Below are 16,239 nucleotides of genomic sequence, written 5' to 3' on the forward strand. Positions count from 1 at the left end.
AGAGGAACTATACTCATGTACATGTATACATATATACAGGCCTAGAATATTCAAGGATTTCCACATGTGTTGCAGCAATGATGATAGTCAAGATTTTTACAAATGATTCATGACCTGGCTTTGCTGGTCAGCAAACATGAGACATTTTGAATAGCCAGGCCTTTTTTTCTCATTTGTTTGTTTGTTTTTAATGGTTGATGCACAAAGCATTCTGTAAAGAAGATTCTTTCAGGAAAGCTCATACTTTAGATTTGGAAAGAGGAGACAACTCTAATGCTTGCAACTTAATTCTATCTGGTAGTTTGGGGACAGATTTACTAAGCTGATTTAGTTTTCCAATACTGAATCCCAAATCCCTGGGGTATATCTTCTATCCCTGCCTTTTTTGCTGAGCCAATACCTATTGACATTCATAAAATTAGTGAAAAAGTTTCACATGTTGAAATGTTGATTTTACCAGCAACATTTCAACTAATCAAATGAACACAGTGATAAATATCCTGTTTTTTAAATAACTCCAAACCTGAGTTAATGAAAACATATCCTTGAAAATAAATGGATACCTAAGTTTATTTTTCACAAAAAATAATTTAATTGCTGTGACAAAAACGCAAAAAGAGGAAACCACACTTTGAATCTTCATTGCTTCAGAAAAATTTGGTAATATATTGTATTCCTGCTTAAGTTGGCTGAAATTTTATTACCACAGTTTCAGTGTTATGTTTTATAACTTTGAAATTAAACAAAACAAAGGCTCCCTCTCTTGATGAGCTGTACCTTTTGACAGCAGTTTGGTTTCCAGCCAAGAAGATAATATAAAGACAGAATTTTTCAGGGTGCACATTCTTTCACTGATATTCCTGTTGAAACGAAAAGAATGTCCTTGAAAATCCCAACTGCTGGCTTCAGTAAAAATATATAATTTTACCACCCACCTGCCAGTGATGGTTAATTTAGTGTAATTTATGCACAGTAGAAAATCCCTTGCTAGCACTATGAGGTGCAGAGGCTATCAGCCAGGCTGATGGTAGGTTTGTGGAAAAAGACACCTTTAACCTGAATAGCTGAAGTCATCTCCATGAACTTTAGTGACCACTGTTCATGTTAACAATGACAAAAGTACTAAAGACATGTAATTTCTTAGTTCCCGTACAAGTTGTCCCCAGGCTGCTCTCTACCATTCCTTTGACTCTGTCATGTTTGGGTAATCTGTTTAAATAGAACTAACGAATCCTGGTTGATGCTTTGATGTTTTTCTGAAAATGGTGGCACTGCGTAATGCATATATGTCTACCTTAACTGATAAAGCTGCTACCATGGTATGAGTGAAGAAACTATTTAATCTTTGTGACTGAACCCTGAATAAACAATTTATATATTCAGAAAGTTGATGGCTGCTGGAAGATGGTTCATCAATCTTCTCTGCAGGTGCCTTTGAGTATGACAATTATTGAAATCGGACAGAAAAAAAAGTAAAAGATGAGTTTAAAATTATTCAAATGGATGCAATTAAGGGACAGAATTTGATTCTCTCAGTGGAAGAGAGGAAAACCTGTGCAATATTTTGCCACTGGAGAATTGCTTTATCTGCAGGTCCATTCACTGTTAAAGGAAGCAAACTAACCTGAAAATAATATTAAAAGAAAAAAGTTGATCTACAGTAGAAGGATCCTGGGCAGCTTTAGGCCAATAGTATTCTCAAGACTGGTGTTGAAACTCACACAAGAGAATACATTATTTCTCTGGCTTTTTTTTTTTTTTTTATCTTATTCTTCTACATAGAATATTCTTAAAGCTAAGGCAAGGTCTGCAGATGCAGTCAGTGCATTTGAATATCTAAATTGTTTATTTCAGGTCATCTACATAGCTGGAATCGTTTGGTACCAAGAAAACTGGTATTTTGAAAGCAAGAACTGGTTATGAGAACTTCACTGAATTGCAGAATTTCAGTGAAAACTGAGTCCAGTGATGTGTTAGCATTTCCTATTTGAACACTAATCCTAATAAGCATAATTTCCCAAATTTAGGCCACTAAAAGAAAGCACTGAATTTTCCTCCAGCAAACAATTTATGTTCATGAAAAAACTTGCTGATGTCAGCAGAGTTGGGAGGAATGTACTGAGAAGACATTTGCTTTAAGAGATTCCTAGGAACTGCCACATTCTAAGTCCTTGGCTGTTCTAGAAGGCATCCAGATGGCTGCTGAGGAGGGTTAAAGTTGCAAGCAAAGAAAATCTACAAGGCAGTGTGCATGCATATACTTGCATTATGTCCATTATGAGCCTCACTATAATATTTAGAGTGTGCTCAATGGCACTTAAAGCAGTGAGTTCTGAGTAGCTTTAGGAATCAGAACATGTGTTTTCTGAAGAAATATAGATTCCTAGAAGATATCTTAGATTTCATAATTAGTGAAATCTCTGTGATGATGCAGATTTTCTGTATTACTAGGGCACAGAATTTCATTGAGGAGCTCCTGCAATAAGTACAGCTAACTAAAGAATATGAAAAGAAATAGGGGCAGACAATTTGTTATTTTCTCCCTTCATAGAGTTCAAAAATAGGTTTTGCAAAAAGCAATTGTGCCTCCTTCAATTATTGCATTACCTCTAACACTGAGTCTACTGTAGTCAAGCCTTTTAATGAACAAATGTTGCAGAATTTAAGGTCTCTGAAGTGCAAAGCCACAACAGAGTGTGGCTCTTAATGTGCCATATTAGCATTATGTTGCTTGCTTTCTCTGTCAAAGCTGGCATGTATCAGAATGCAATAAAAGAAAAACTATTTCATTCAAAATTAAATGGCCACATCCAATTAAAGACTGAAGTCTGAAACTGTAAAATCTATTGACAGTTTCTTTCTGTTTTAGAGAAAATGTACCAATTGCTAATGGAAGAGTTACTCTAAACGACTGGCTACTAGTTAACTATTATGCGTTCTAGCAGGATTTGTGGTTGGATATTTTTTTTTAATTATTATTTTTAATTTTTTTTAATTCCTCCTCCTTAGAAGATCTGGAAAAAAAAAAGAACAAAAAACTATTGAAAAGGTTTGCGTGGTCTTTTATCTTTTGAATCAGTGTCATACTAACAAAAAGATGTTTTGAAGTCTTTAACCATTAATTGACTAACTGGTTTTCTTTAGACATAAAACTTGTCAAGGCCTTGATTGTTGTGAATCCATGGTGATAGATTCTCGCTGAGTGCCTAAGTACAAGGTCTCTGAATACTAGAATAACATTTTTTGAAACAATTTGGGCTTATCCCCCGTAATGCCATTTACACAAACTTAATTGACTAAAACTTTCATTTTTGTGCATTCTGTATGAGGTACTATTTGCAAGAAGAGGTCTTTTAGGAACAGACACTAAATGACAAAATCTGACCTCTACCTAGCCTTAGATTTCTCAATTCTTGTTTATTTACACAAAATAAGCCAATATGAACTGCATTAAAAATTCACTTTAATTCAGTTTAAAAATTCACTCTTATATACTCTTCATTTTCCTTTGGTGAAAAGCCTTTAAATGGGTCCAAAGTGAGACTTTATGAATAGCATAAAATTCACACACTTCTGCAGTGGGTCTAAGCATTAACTTCAGATAAGTGCCCATATATGTCAGTCAGTAAGCTTGTTCTCTATGAAATGAATTAAAAGCTTCAGACAAAGACTGGATTTTTTTTTTTCCTAGTGAAACTTTACTAAGAAGATACCCCTGTTATGATTTTCTTCAAGTTTGAGTTCTGGGCATATGCAGAATTATACATCCATCTCTACAGGTTAACAATTTGCATTTTCCACTCTTTCACAGGCAAAATGACTTGAGTTTGAATGGAAGCAGTATGTTGGATTTAAATAATATATAGGAATGATGAAACTGTGCTTTAAGACTTTTTTCAGGGAACATGACAACTCCAGGACAACTGTTTTATCTCTAGGAAGTTCTTCAAACATCACAAGGTAAAATTCTTGGCATCTCGACTTTTGAATGGCCCACATGATGTGAGTTGGTGGGCCAATAGACAATACTCTACTCTGTAGCTGTCAGGGCCCTCATGGCTTTAACAGACCCTGAAGGCCCTAAACAGCTTCACCAAGGGTCTCCCCCAACCCCTGCCCACAGTCTCTGGAAGTTCCTCAGTCCCTGTCTGAGCAAGATCATAGGGAGTGTCAGTCTCCAGCCTGGCCCTGGGCCCCACTGATCCTAAGCTCCTCTTCAGAGATCATGACCCCAGTTACAGCTACTGTGTCTGATCTGACCTTTAGATAGACTGACAGCTTGACCTTGGACCTGCCTCATCACCACAGACTTCTCTAATGGTCTGAACTCTTGGTTGAATATCAGCTGTGGTCCTGCGCTGCTTCCTCACTGGACCAGCCAAGACCCTGCCCTGCTGACTGTGACAGTGCCCTTGGCTCCCTATTCCCTGTCAGAGCATCTGCCCTTGCTGCTTCCCAACAGTAGTGCAAAAGCTTTTATATTACCAAAACAATATTCCAGCTGGGAAACAGACTATAGTCAAGGGGTGATTTCCAGTGTTGTTGGTGATCTTTTTTTCTGGGGGGTGGAGAATCACTAAGAAGCCCATCCACTGTTAACAGTGTACTTGTTTCATGAGCAGAGGATTTCTGTCTCTATTCTATTCCTAGAAAAGCCACAGAGCTTTAACATAAACATCCCTTTTTCTTTGCAAGAATAATCCAAGAAAAGAGAATTTTAGCCTGAGCACTTCTGTATTAAGCTAAAAATGACATAGCTGAGTTGGGGCTTGGTCTTAACAGGCATACTTTACTAGAAAGTCTAGCTACAACCTGTAATAGAGTGGAATAGTTGTTTTCATCTCTTGGACACATAGAAGTATTGAAAACCGGAGTGTTAAGCAGCCACTATACAATCAATTTGCCAGTTATTCCTCCTAAGAGAATGCAAATATTATTCGAGTTTGTAGGTAGTATGGAAACCTTTCTGACTTAAGGGATTTTTATTATATTTATTTTTAATTGACTTCAGTTTTGCTAACCAAAACAGAAAAACAAACAAAGTAAAGAACAAATCTCAGTCTTATTTGAACACAATTTTAAATGGAAAAATGTTGTTCCAGTTTTCAATTCATAGAACACATATTCAAAAGCAAATTTTACCTTTAAAAGTTTTGTAGATACTTATATACATAAATAAAATCATATTTTTACTATGCAGAATTTGGTTTTCTTGACTTCTGCATTTAAATAACCACTTTGCTGTTAAAAGGCAAAATGAATGATGTGACAGTGAAGTTTGTGAATCAGCTAATAATGTTATATATTCACAAACAGAGAATGTTTTTAACATATCTGAAATAGTAACTCTGAGACTGTACCAGCTTTGTTAAGTCCATTACCTCAATCAATAGTGCTTGTATATATGATAATTAAAATGTATTATTTAACTACTGTGCAGGTTCTGTTTGACTGCAAAGGCACGTAGTACCATTCAACATGAAGGTGCAGTGTCCTTAGGCCAACTTTTTAATATATTTGAACAAGATGAGACTTTTTGAATAATACTGTGTCTTGCCACTTTTTACAGAAGCAAGTCTACTGAGAGCATACAGCACAAAACTTAACTACAGAGTTGCAGAACAGTAAAAGAAGGTGTGTTTGAAGGAAAAATGGTGCTGCCAGTGATGCTAGGATGCTGAAGCATAGAGTGATTTTTATTTTGATGTGCTGCATCTGTACAACTGAAAATTAGATGCCAAGTCAAAATCACTACTAAGAAAATGTTCAAGATCCAGTACCAACAAGAAGAAAGCATCTGCCACCACTGAAAAAAACAATGTGTAATCCTTTTAGGGCTGTGTGCCCCATCTGCACAATAGGTGGTAACCTGTATAAAGGGATAATGAATGAATGTGTTGTGCTGTTGTAGCATACTGTTTATTCACTATTGGTTTTTTCCTAACAATTTATAAGATTTCTGGGATAACTTCATGACCCTTCCTTCTTTCCCCAAGAACTTACACCATAACATATTTTACAATTAAACCAGTTTATTAAAAATAAAGAATTATTGAAATACCAAATACTGTAATGAAAAGCATTACAAGAATCCCCTCTACCAGAAGTAAATGATAAAGTTGAAAAAATATGTGTTAAAGGAAGATTCATAACCAGCAACACAGTCTCACTGGCCGTGGTAGTGGAGAGCTGAGTGGTAGTATGGAAATTAGTGAGAAGCAGGAATAGCTGTTTGCTGCACAAGTTCATGGACTTGTTCCTCATGTATCAGTCACTGCACAGCTGTGAGTATGAAGAACGACCCTCAGGTACCCATGGATGTTAAAGCAGGGCTCTGGCATTTAAGTCAGTGAGTGGGTCAGTAGGGTAATATTCCAACTCCCATCAGTTCTGCTCCTTCATCTCTGCTTCAGCATCAGAGAACAAAGGGGCTGCAACTTCATCCCTGTTGTCTCACTTCTCTCCTTCTCTGTTACATTTTTTAGTTCTTCACCGAATGAGAGGTGCTGGTTCAATCTGCATTACAAGCCTTTAGGCATTTTTCCCATAGTTCATCCAATAAACATTTCCCTGTTGGTTCTCCATCTGCTCTACAGTAATCTGACTCAGGCCTGTCTAAGGTAGAATGTTCTACCAAAACAAGGAAAAAACAAGGGGGTTTTTTATCATTGGAAGTCAGAAAAGGTCTTTCCTTCTACACTAAGCTTGCAAGGCCAAAAGTTGATAATTTTACATAATTAATATTTCTTTATTTCATCTCTGGTCATTCACTTGTCCAAAAGCTGTTTCAGACAAGTTTACTCACTCACAGACAGACTGTTAATTATTGTAGATTTAAGACACCTAAACCCAAAATACTGTCAGATGTGACTATTGCACAAGGGGATCAGACTAAAAGGCTGACACATTACTACTATTTCAGATTAGCAAAGCCTTGGATGCCGGCTTCCCTTCATCATTCCTAAAATAATGCTAATCCCTAGACCTAAGGTTTTGCAGTTCTATAGCCGGACAGCACCTATACTAAAAGGATTTTCCTTTGCTGCTGTCTGCTTAGCAGATTAGTTATAGGAGGGAACTCTACAGAACAGGCCATGCTTGACCTCCACAGAATCTTCAGATGTCTTACCTTTTTCCTGTGTGAAAAATTCTCAAGTATTAACAATTAGCAGTGGAGAAACATTTAAATTATGTCTATATTTTACTATTCACATTGTCTCCATTTTTCCCTTCTGAAAAGGGAAAGACCAGTGGCACAAGCCACTAAGGAACTTCTTAATTTAATCTTTAATTTAACCCACTGTGACACAGCATAGATTATGCCATAAAGCTAGCACTACTGAAACTGCATTTAGCAGTATAGCAGTAAGAAAAAGCTATAGAGTGAAAGTGTATGAAGTAGTATGTACACATTTCTCCTCTAATTACAGCTTTGATTTTTCTTCTTTTTTTTTTCTTTTTTTTTTAGAAGTAATCAGATCAATTATAGGTAGAAATAATTAGCTGGCTTTTAAAAACATTTACCTTGATTTGAAGCCATCTGGGCCCACTTTAATTTTGCAGGCTAGGTTATGATGTAAGAAGAGTGGTACTGAGGAAGTAACATGCCTTCTTCCCTCATGAGATTAAGGTATTTCATGGTGTGATACACCATAAACAATGACTCTGTGAATCATATTCCAGAAAATCCTCCAAAGTATAGGTCAGTTAGTCTAGATTTCCTAGTTCTCCTTGGACCATTTCTTTTATGTCCTAAAACTCACATTGTGCTGTTCAAGATTTTTCATTGGAATCTTTGTGCTGATTGAGGGGTAAGAAAGGAGGATGTAGGACCTTCACAGTCCTTTCAACAGAGATAGGAAGCAAATTTTAGAACTGCTTTGGTCACTTTATTATGCAGTATTTGATGCTGAGATTTTTAGTTCTTTCAAGCTAAAGATGAATCTGTTATTTTATCATATCTTTTGCTGTTTCTTGCTCAAACTTCCATGCAGAGCACTAATTGTGGATGTCCCCCGGAAATTACACTTTCTGCTCTATTCACACCGGAAGGCGACTGGAACTCATGTGTGATTCTCCAATCCTCCCAGCATTTCATAGAGACATCTGACCAGAGACTGCTGATGTATAGGCAGCTGGAAGATGTGAAGTCTTATACAGAGAAGCAGTGTGGGAATAAGTAAGCAAAAGGGCCAGAAATCCTCACCCTAGGGAACTGTGGAACTGACACTGGAAGACTGTCAAGTCAGAATATCCCTAGAATGATAGAACATAAATTCAAGCCACACATAAATCCAGATTTTAGAGGCTTGAGCTCAGGTAAGACTCTGGATTACAAGAAATTTGTAAGTAAAGTACAGGAAATCTACAGTGATTTCATGTATTTAAAACCTGTTCTTAATCAAACTAAGACAAATTATAGTTTCAACAGAAAAAAAAAAAAAGTCCTTGAAGGGATTCCCAGAATTTTAAATGAAGAAGTTTTTAAAAATTCAATTTTAAGATATTACTATAGTTGAAAATTGTTTGAGGCTGAGGCAAGATGTTAATCTAATTGTCACAGCCCTACAAAAATATTCTGCATATAGAAGCTTATCACATAACATAATTACCTTATTCTAGTTTATATTCTAGACCAAGCACATCTGCACGAGACGTTACTCAGTAAGAATGCTGCTTTTATTCTTGAATAATTCCATGTGCAGTGAAGCCTTTAGTCAAATCAGCACAACTCTGAATGTACATGAATTGTCGGTCTATCTCTGCTTGCATTTACAAGAAATCTGTATCTCTGTTCCTAAATGCAGCTGACAGATCTGAAAACGTCACATTTGTTTGCAGATAAGCAAAACTCTTACTAGCTCTCACCCTTATTAACTTATTATTTCTATGTCCTTTAGGTTTTATGAACCACATACCCTTCAAATTTGGTGTTCAATATCCTTAGCAAACTAATAAGTGCTATGGAGAGAAAGAAAACCTTTTTCTTCCCTTGTTTGCCAAAAAGCCAAAAGGAAAAGTTTTTGAGTATGACAGTGCTCTATCAACTTTATGTAAGAGTCCAGCAGAAGAAAGTCAAGTTGCTTTTCTTTTTTGGAGAAAAAAAAATAAATCTTTGTTCTAGTTCAGTAAAAAAACCCCACGTTAGACCTTTTAACCATAAAGGCTTGCTCTTCTTCACACTATTTGTGTTTGTCACCTGTGTTTGCCTATTTCTGTCATGAGTGCTACCTCAAAACCTTGATAAAACATTAATGTCCAAGCCTCAGAACTTCCACTGTCACGTTCTATCATTTATCTGTACTGATTTTAGCTGTGGTTACTTTTTAGAAAAGTAAAATAACAAGCTATACATTTCAAGGAAGAGACGAGATTAATGAATATATACAACTGGGACCTCCTACTCATGATGTAAAATATCAGTTGGCGCTCTTATATGTAGTTGAAGTTGTTTGCCTTCTACTTTGGGTAGTTTTTGTACCTCTGTTTTAATATTCTTCTCTAATATAGGTTGTAACAATTTAAGTACAGACTGGATGGTCTTATCAGCATCTTTTTAGTTAATAAATAAGTATATCTTCTAATTCAGTTGTGCCTAAAAGTTGTCACTAAATGGCTACTTTCTAGTCTGTAAGAAATTATGTGGTGCTGGCTGTTCCGGCATGTTTAACATGAACTTGTCCCAGCTATATTCTCAGCAGAGAAACTCCTGAAGAGCCCATGAAGATGGATCAGCTTTTTTTTAACCTAGTCTTTCCCTCAGCAGACTGGAACAAAGAGGTCAGTTCTGTTATCACATTTACAGTTTACGTGCTGTGAGCAGGAGTCTGCATTCTTGTTTAATGTGACAGCAGACTATAGATATCAGGCATTCAGGGATAACATTTTTCAGAATCCCAAGACCAAGACCAATTAGTTTTCTTGCTGGTGAGGTCATTGTAGATTTCTGAAATAGGACTAGTCAACAGGAGAATTCCTTATTTTTCAGATATGTTTTTGTTCTTTAAATATGTATCATCAGCATTAACAATTATTGGCTATTCTGAACTATGGCATGACAAAATAAAGACATACTGAGGAATGATGCAACCCCTACTTGTGTCACTCTGCTTGCACGAGCTCAGTATTAATTTCAGAGAGTGGCACTTCCACAGTATTCAAGGTAAAAACTGCCTGGGAAAAGAGGAATTACCAAGGCCTGGCTGTTTCATTTATATACAATACTCAGCACATGTGCAATCCAAAGCACCCTTCCTTCATCCTAATAAAGGATTCCTCAGCTGGCTGGAAAGAGGGGACTAACCAGCATGTGTTTAGACCTGGGGTTTTCCTCAGGGCTGGCATGTCAGCAGTGTGTAATTCCCTATATAAAATGCCCAATTCCCTTGCATTGGCTATAAAAGTGGTTCATGCAGCCTCACAGGCCATCTGAGGTGGCTGGCACTGGGCTGGTGGGCACTACTGACAGGCTTCTGGGCTTTGTCCACCAGGTCTGCAGCCCCGAGTCCCCATCACCCCCCAGGGGTTTCGAGAAGGTTCCCCAGCACCTCCCCTTAGCAGTGAGGGCCCAAAGCACAGATGTACCACAGCCATGGCATCTGGAGAGGGGGAGGATGTGTGTGTACCCCTTCCCAGTTACTGATGAGAGGAAACCCAGCCTGAGGTATAGAACGCCTGGGCACAGCCACTGCAGGCATCTCCCAGAATTTACAGCTGCCTCATGGAAATCTGCCAGGTCACCACCATCCATCCCCAGCGTGGGGCACTGTGTAACACTAATTGGGCAAATTGAGAGGAACTGTGCATTTTGACTTCTCACCTGGGAAAGATCAACCCTCGTTACAGCAGGCTCCTCTTCAGAAGAGTTCAGAATGGCTACTGGGAGGCTGTGTTGCATGCAGCCCAGCAGTTGGATGCCTGGGAAGATGGAAGCAGCATCCACTTTCTGCTTGGAGAAAGAAGGCCTGGTGCTTGGCTCTCCTTGACACCTTGGCCCTGCATGGGAGCAGTAGAGAGCACCTATCAGGACTGTGAGCAGGTCAGTGCCTCAGAAGGAATTAGATTGTCTTTTTTTCCCTCTGATGAATATTTGTTTTAACAGTATGTGCTTTCAGACTTTTCTAGAGTATATATCAAGAAAAATCCCTTCACAAATTAACATCTACTTAAGTCTTCTTTGCTTCAAATGTTGTTGCCTTTGCTATTGAAAGTAAACCTTATAAGGGCCTGTTTTCCTTTCAAACAAAGGATTTAAATTTTTATATCGGAGTAGCCTTTAGGATGTTTGTTATTTATGCATTTTAGAGTATGATATTTCATTTTAAGGAAGAATTCTTTTTGGCAGGTTTATTTTTTAAAGAAATATAAAAGTTGCTGTGTTTGACTTGAGATTTTATGGGTTTTTCTAATAACTCACTTTCCAAAGGAAAAAGTAATACCTTTGTCAGGATGGCTTTCCTTTTCATAAGGGAGTTCTGTAGCTCTTTCCTGTGTAATGTGGTTGTCTCTAACTGTTTTGTGACTTTTTTGTATTGCTAAAAAACAAGCTAGGGCTTCTTAAGTGTTAGAAGGAAAAACAGACAGTTTTTATACTATTGTTTACCTAGCCATTAGTATTGTGCAGTTCTTCCCATCACAAAAATGTTACTTAATTGTAGAAGATATAACCCTGTGTGTCAACATCTCCATTGTGCAAGGCCTTGGAACAGGACAGCATTTGCTGGGTTTCCAAGTCCTCCCTTTTGCAACCGTCGCATTGGATAATTTGGTTTTGAAGTGTGTTGTACTCCATCTTAACAACAGTTGTGTGGTTTATTCCCACTATTCCCAGAGGATGGCTGTTACAGAATGTAATTTTTTTTTTTTTCAACATTGGTGGTGAGCCATTTGCCATTGGAACTGACTTGGGATAGAGTCAAAAACAATGAGCTACCACCATACACTTAAAAAAAAAGCATGGCCGGCTAAAGTCCATTTGGTCTTATGCCAAAATTCTCTTTTAAATTAAATACTCCTTTTTTTTTTTTTTATGCCTCAGCCTTTTAACTAACAGTTAGACAGCAATCCCATCCTCTCTCAGCTTTTGTTATAGTAGACTAAACAAATCAAGCTTGTTAATCTCATTTCATAAAATAAGCTTTGCATTGCCCTTATCTTTCTAGCAGTTCTCCTCTCCCTGCTCTAGTTCCAGTTAACGTCTCGAATGAAGGTGTCTACGCTGTATATACAGTATTTCAAATGAGCTTCTCCTAGACCTTTACACAATGCTTTTGCTTTTTCTTGTCACTCTTGGAAGTTGCACCAGTTGCTATATAGTGGTGATCCAGTCATCCTATTAATGTTGAGAAATTACAGCATTTGTGCTTTTTTAGCACATAATGCTGAGATTTGAGGTTTACTTTTAAGTCAGAGGAACTTAAGTGTGTTGTCATCTGCTTTGAGTAATCCCAGGCTATATCTTCTAAATATTTGTATTTATTTTCTGTGTGTCATTGTTTTCAACTTGTCATGGCAAAATTTTGGCTATTACTGGAATCTGAATTATGAAAATATCAATCTCAGACATCATATTTTCCTTCTTATAATACTCTTTGTTTTGTGTCAATTCTGTTTTAAGTTTGGTGGAAAGTCCTTGGTGCTGTTATGGTCTCATATTCTTGAGTTCTGAGTTGGAGTGGAGATTAACTAGACTCTTACAGTACTGATGAACACACAGAAGTGTTTTTTCCCATGCATTCCCTCTGTTGGTTTGGTTTTTTGGTTTGTTTGTTTGTTTGGGGCGGGGTTGCTTTTGGTGGGGTTTTTTGTTTGGTTTGTTTTGTGGTGGTTTTTTTTTACATATGTAATGTATTTCTTGAGGTTGTAGAGTATCCAGTTAGGCCTGGAGTACCTTCTTCTGGCTTTCTTTTTAATTTTTACAGTGTTTGGAATGTAGATTCTTGACTATTTAAACATTCTTTGTGTGAAGCATTTTTAAGATTTTGCTCCCTACTCAATTAGCTCCTCAGCCCAGCTGACATAACTACATCAGAGTTTGCCCTTCTGAAATTTAAACTTTGAGACCCACTTACTTAATTTGTTCTCCTGTCTAACTTAAATGGGTTTAGTCTGACTTGGTCCAGGGCTGACTTCTACAACTGGCTAACTTCTAATATTCTCACTACTTATCAGTAATATAAATATAATACATCATGTCACCTCTTATTGTTCTGATGAGGATTTGATTAAGTGTATTGCACATTGCATCCAAGAATAACTGAATGTCCCTGCTATGGATAACATTTGTAGTCCATTTGGTCCCTAATTTTGTGGTTATAAACAAATGCCCTTGGCTACCACTCCAGGAAAAGAATGACTGTGTCATGCTGCCCACAATGGACCCTGACTTAGGGAATACCAGAGTCTAAGGTAATGTTTCCCATGCTTTCCTACGCTACAGTGAGCCCTGCTAATAGTACCACCAGAGTTAAGCTGACTTTTTTTTTTTTTAACAGACTGGAGCACCTGTAGTTCAGCTTCTCTGAAAATCAATTTCTTAGCCTATAAAATGGATTAGTCTCTAGCCAATCTTTAACTTACTTTTGAGTAGGTGTGCGTGTGCAGCCCACTATTCACTGTGCTGTGCCTCCCACTCTGTGGCTGCATCTGGCCAACAGCGGATATGAATATGCTACAGCTGCTTGCTAGGATATTTAACTCGAGGTGTAAAGGTTTGTGATTCAGCCCTGGAGGTCCCAGGTAATGAGCAAGATGGTGATTATTACACTTGCAGAATTGTATGTACTTGCATTCCTAAGGACAGCTTGTGATGTGGGTGTGGGGAGCATAGTTTCCTTTTATCTGTTCTAAAGCTCACAACGCTTTTTTTTTCCAGAATTAAACTATTACAAAATACATCAAAAGAGACTTCATAGAAATATGCCTGTCCTTATTTTAATGTCTGCAGCAAAAAGACTGGAGTAATGTTGCACAAATGAGTATAACGTTTAATAGATAATGGAATAACATGGTTATGTAATAATTGTTTTCAAAATGGGGATGCAAAACTCAATACCTTATTCTTCTGATACTCAAGTTAGTGTGTAAACTAGTCTGTGTATCTATGCATACAAAAATAGAGCTAAATTAATTATGCAATAACTTAGTTTTCCTTGCTTTGTTTCATCCAAGATTATTAGCTATCAGAACAAATATATTTTCAGAGGTGCTCTGCATAAAAACCAAACAAAACCTCTAGAACCTGACATTTTCTTTCATTTTCTTATTAATTTAAAGGAATTTTAAGGGTGCTTTTTTAGTTAAGTTAAAAATATTATTCCATTTTGTCCTTGGGAAAAGACCTGGACAAGACTTTCCTGTATAAATAACATTTACAAATTAAAAATGCACACATCTTGCCCATCACTGAAATGCAACAATTTCTTGAGGTAAAACATGAGAAATGACTGCTCAGACAGATGTGCTGATTAAACTCCTCATAGTTTTTTACAGGCATCAGTTTCAAGTTGACTGTGTCTGTGCTACTATGGCCAAAACCTACTCTGCTCCGTATAGGTGTTCAATGTTTTCTTTTTTACCTGTTTACTACTGATGTACCTTGCATGGTCACTTCAGATTTTGTCATCTAAACCTTCTCATCGCAGACAGAAAACCAAAATTCCTGTTTGCTCCAAGGTACTCCCAAGCCCCTTCTCAAATTGTCATGAATTGTACAACTGTGTTGTATGTGTTTAGTTTTTATCTATAGAATTAGAATATGTAAGCTTTAGGGCTTCTTTTGTCCCAGGAGAAATCTTGCCTTTCTTAGAATTGCTAGAACACTTGTACTGATTTCAGACTGACTAGGATTTCACATTACATTGTGGACTTAGGGTGTGTGCAAGTTTTAATAGCTTAAAAGTATAAATGTAAATTGACACAATCCCATTAACCAGCAAACACAATTAACCATGTGGAACACTATGTTTATACAAGTTTAAGTGTTTTAGTTAGAATAAATATTTTCTCCCTTATAGAGTTAGCTTTTTTCATAACCTATGACCTGATATATACACAACTGTAATTAGTCACAAGTACCTTCTCTAATAGGGATTAAACTGTACTGGTATAATGATCAGTAGGGGTAGAGTTAAGCAATATTTTATTTACTTTGGTAGTATCTATATGTAGGAAATTGTGCCTTTCTTAGTTACTTTAGAAATGGGTATGTTAAAATAGTATTAGAATTGTTGACTGTTCCTTGAGGAGGTAAGACCTGCTATAACACTTTCCTAATTTATGTAGCTCTAGAACGAGATTGTGGCACTTTCAATAGCCAGTTTTCTCAGAGAATTTGTCAGTACCTGATTTGTAGATACATCAACAACCATTTGTTTCTCAACCAAATGATACAGTTAAACTAGAAAAATTAGCTGCTCCATCTGGTCTAAATTCCTTTCTCAATCTTTTTATAAACCTATTGATGTATGTAGGATATCTGCTTTTGATCAAGCATAACATTTTACCCTAACTCCATAAAGTCAGCCTGAAGACAATAATTATAAATGTGATTGGCTCTTTTCATAATATGTTTGACACCTCTACTGCAATGTATTTAGCAGCTGATCCTTCTTAAATAAATAAAACAAAACAAAAACCCCCACACTCATCTGTTTCATCTGAAACACATTCCTTGGGCCTGCTGGAGCAATATATATTTAAGGAAATTGTAATCTTGCAAAGGGAAGGGAGTTGGAAAGCAAAGTAGGACAAAAAGAAAAAAATCATACAAATGCTCTCAGGCTCATGAGCTCAAGTATTTCGTGATGGAAACTGGCTACATAGTAATTATGTTTCTCTTTAGAAGTTGACAAAACTAACAAGTCTTGTTGTAAAAATATGTGGGGACAAGTAAGATTTTGATTGGCTTTGTTTTGGTCTCCATCAGTGGACTTCTGTGGTAGCCTAATCTAAGCAGTGATGAGCAGGTTAGAGAGTATGGTCACCAGTGGGTGTACAGGGGAAAAGCTAAAAAAAAAAAAAAAAAACACGCCAAAGAGGAGAAATATTTTTATTTGCACAGCCAGGAACTCTACTACAAGAACAAGTTTTTCTCTGCTCTGTAATCAATACATGCAGTGATAAATCTTGCTTTTTACTGAAGCCTTGTCAGGCAAAGTTTTCTGTCGAGTATCATGCCATGGTGGTTTCTGTTTTCTTTGAAAAAATGGTGACTCGAAGGTCCCAAATCAGTTAGGTCTT

The sequence above is a fragment of the Myiozetetes cayanensis genome, unplaced genomic scaffold, assembly GCF_022539395.1.
Source record: "Myiozetetes cayanensis isolate MyiCay16 unplaced genomic scaffold, myiCay2020 scf10, whole genome shotgun sequence".
NCBI classification, from domain to species: Eukaryota; Metazoa; Chordata; class Aves; order Passeriformes; family Tyrannidae; genus Myiozetetes; species Myiozetetes cayanensis.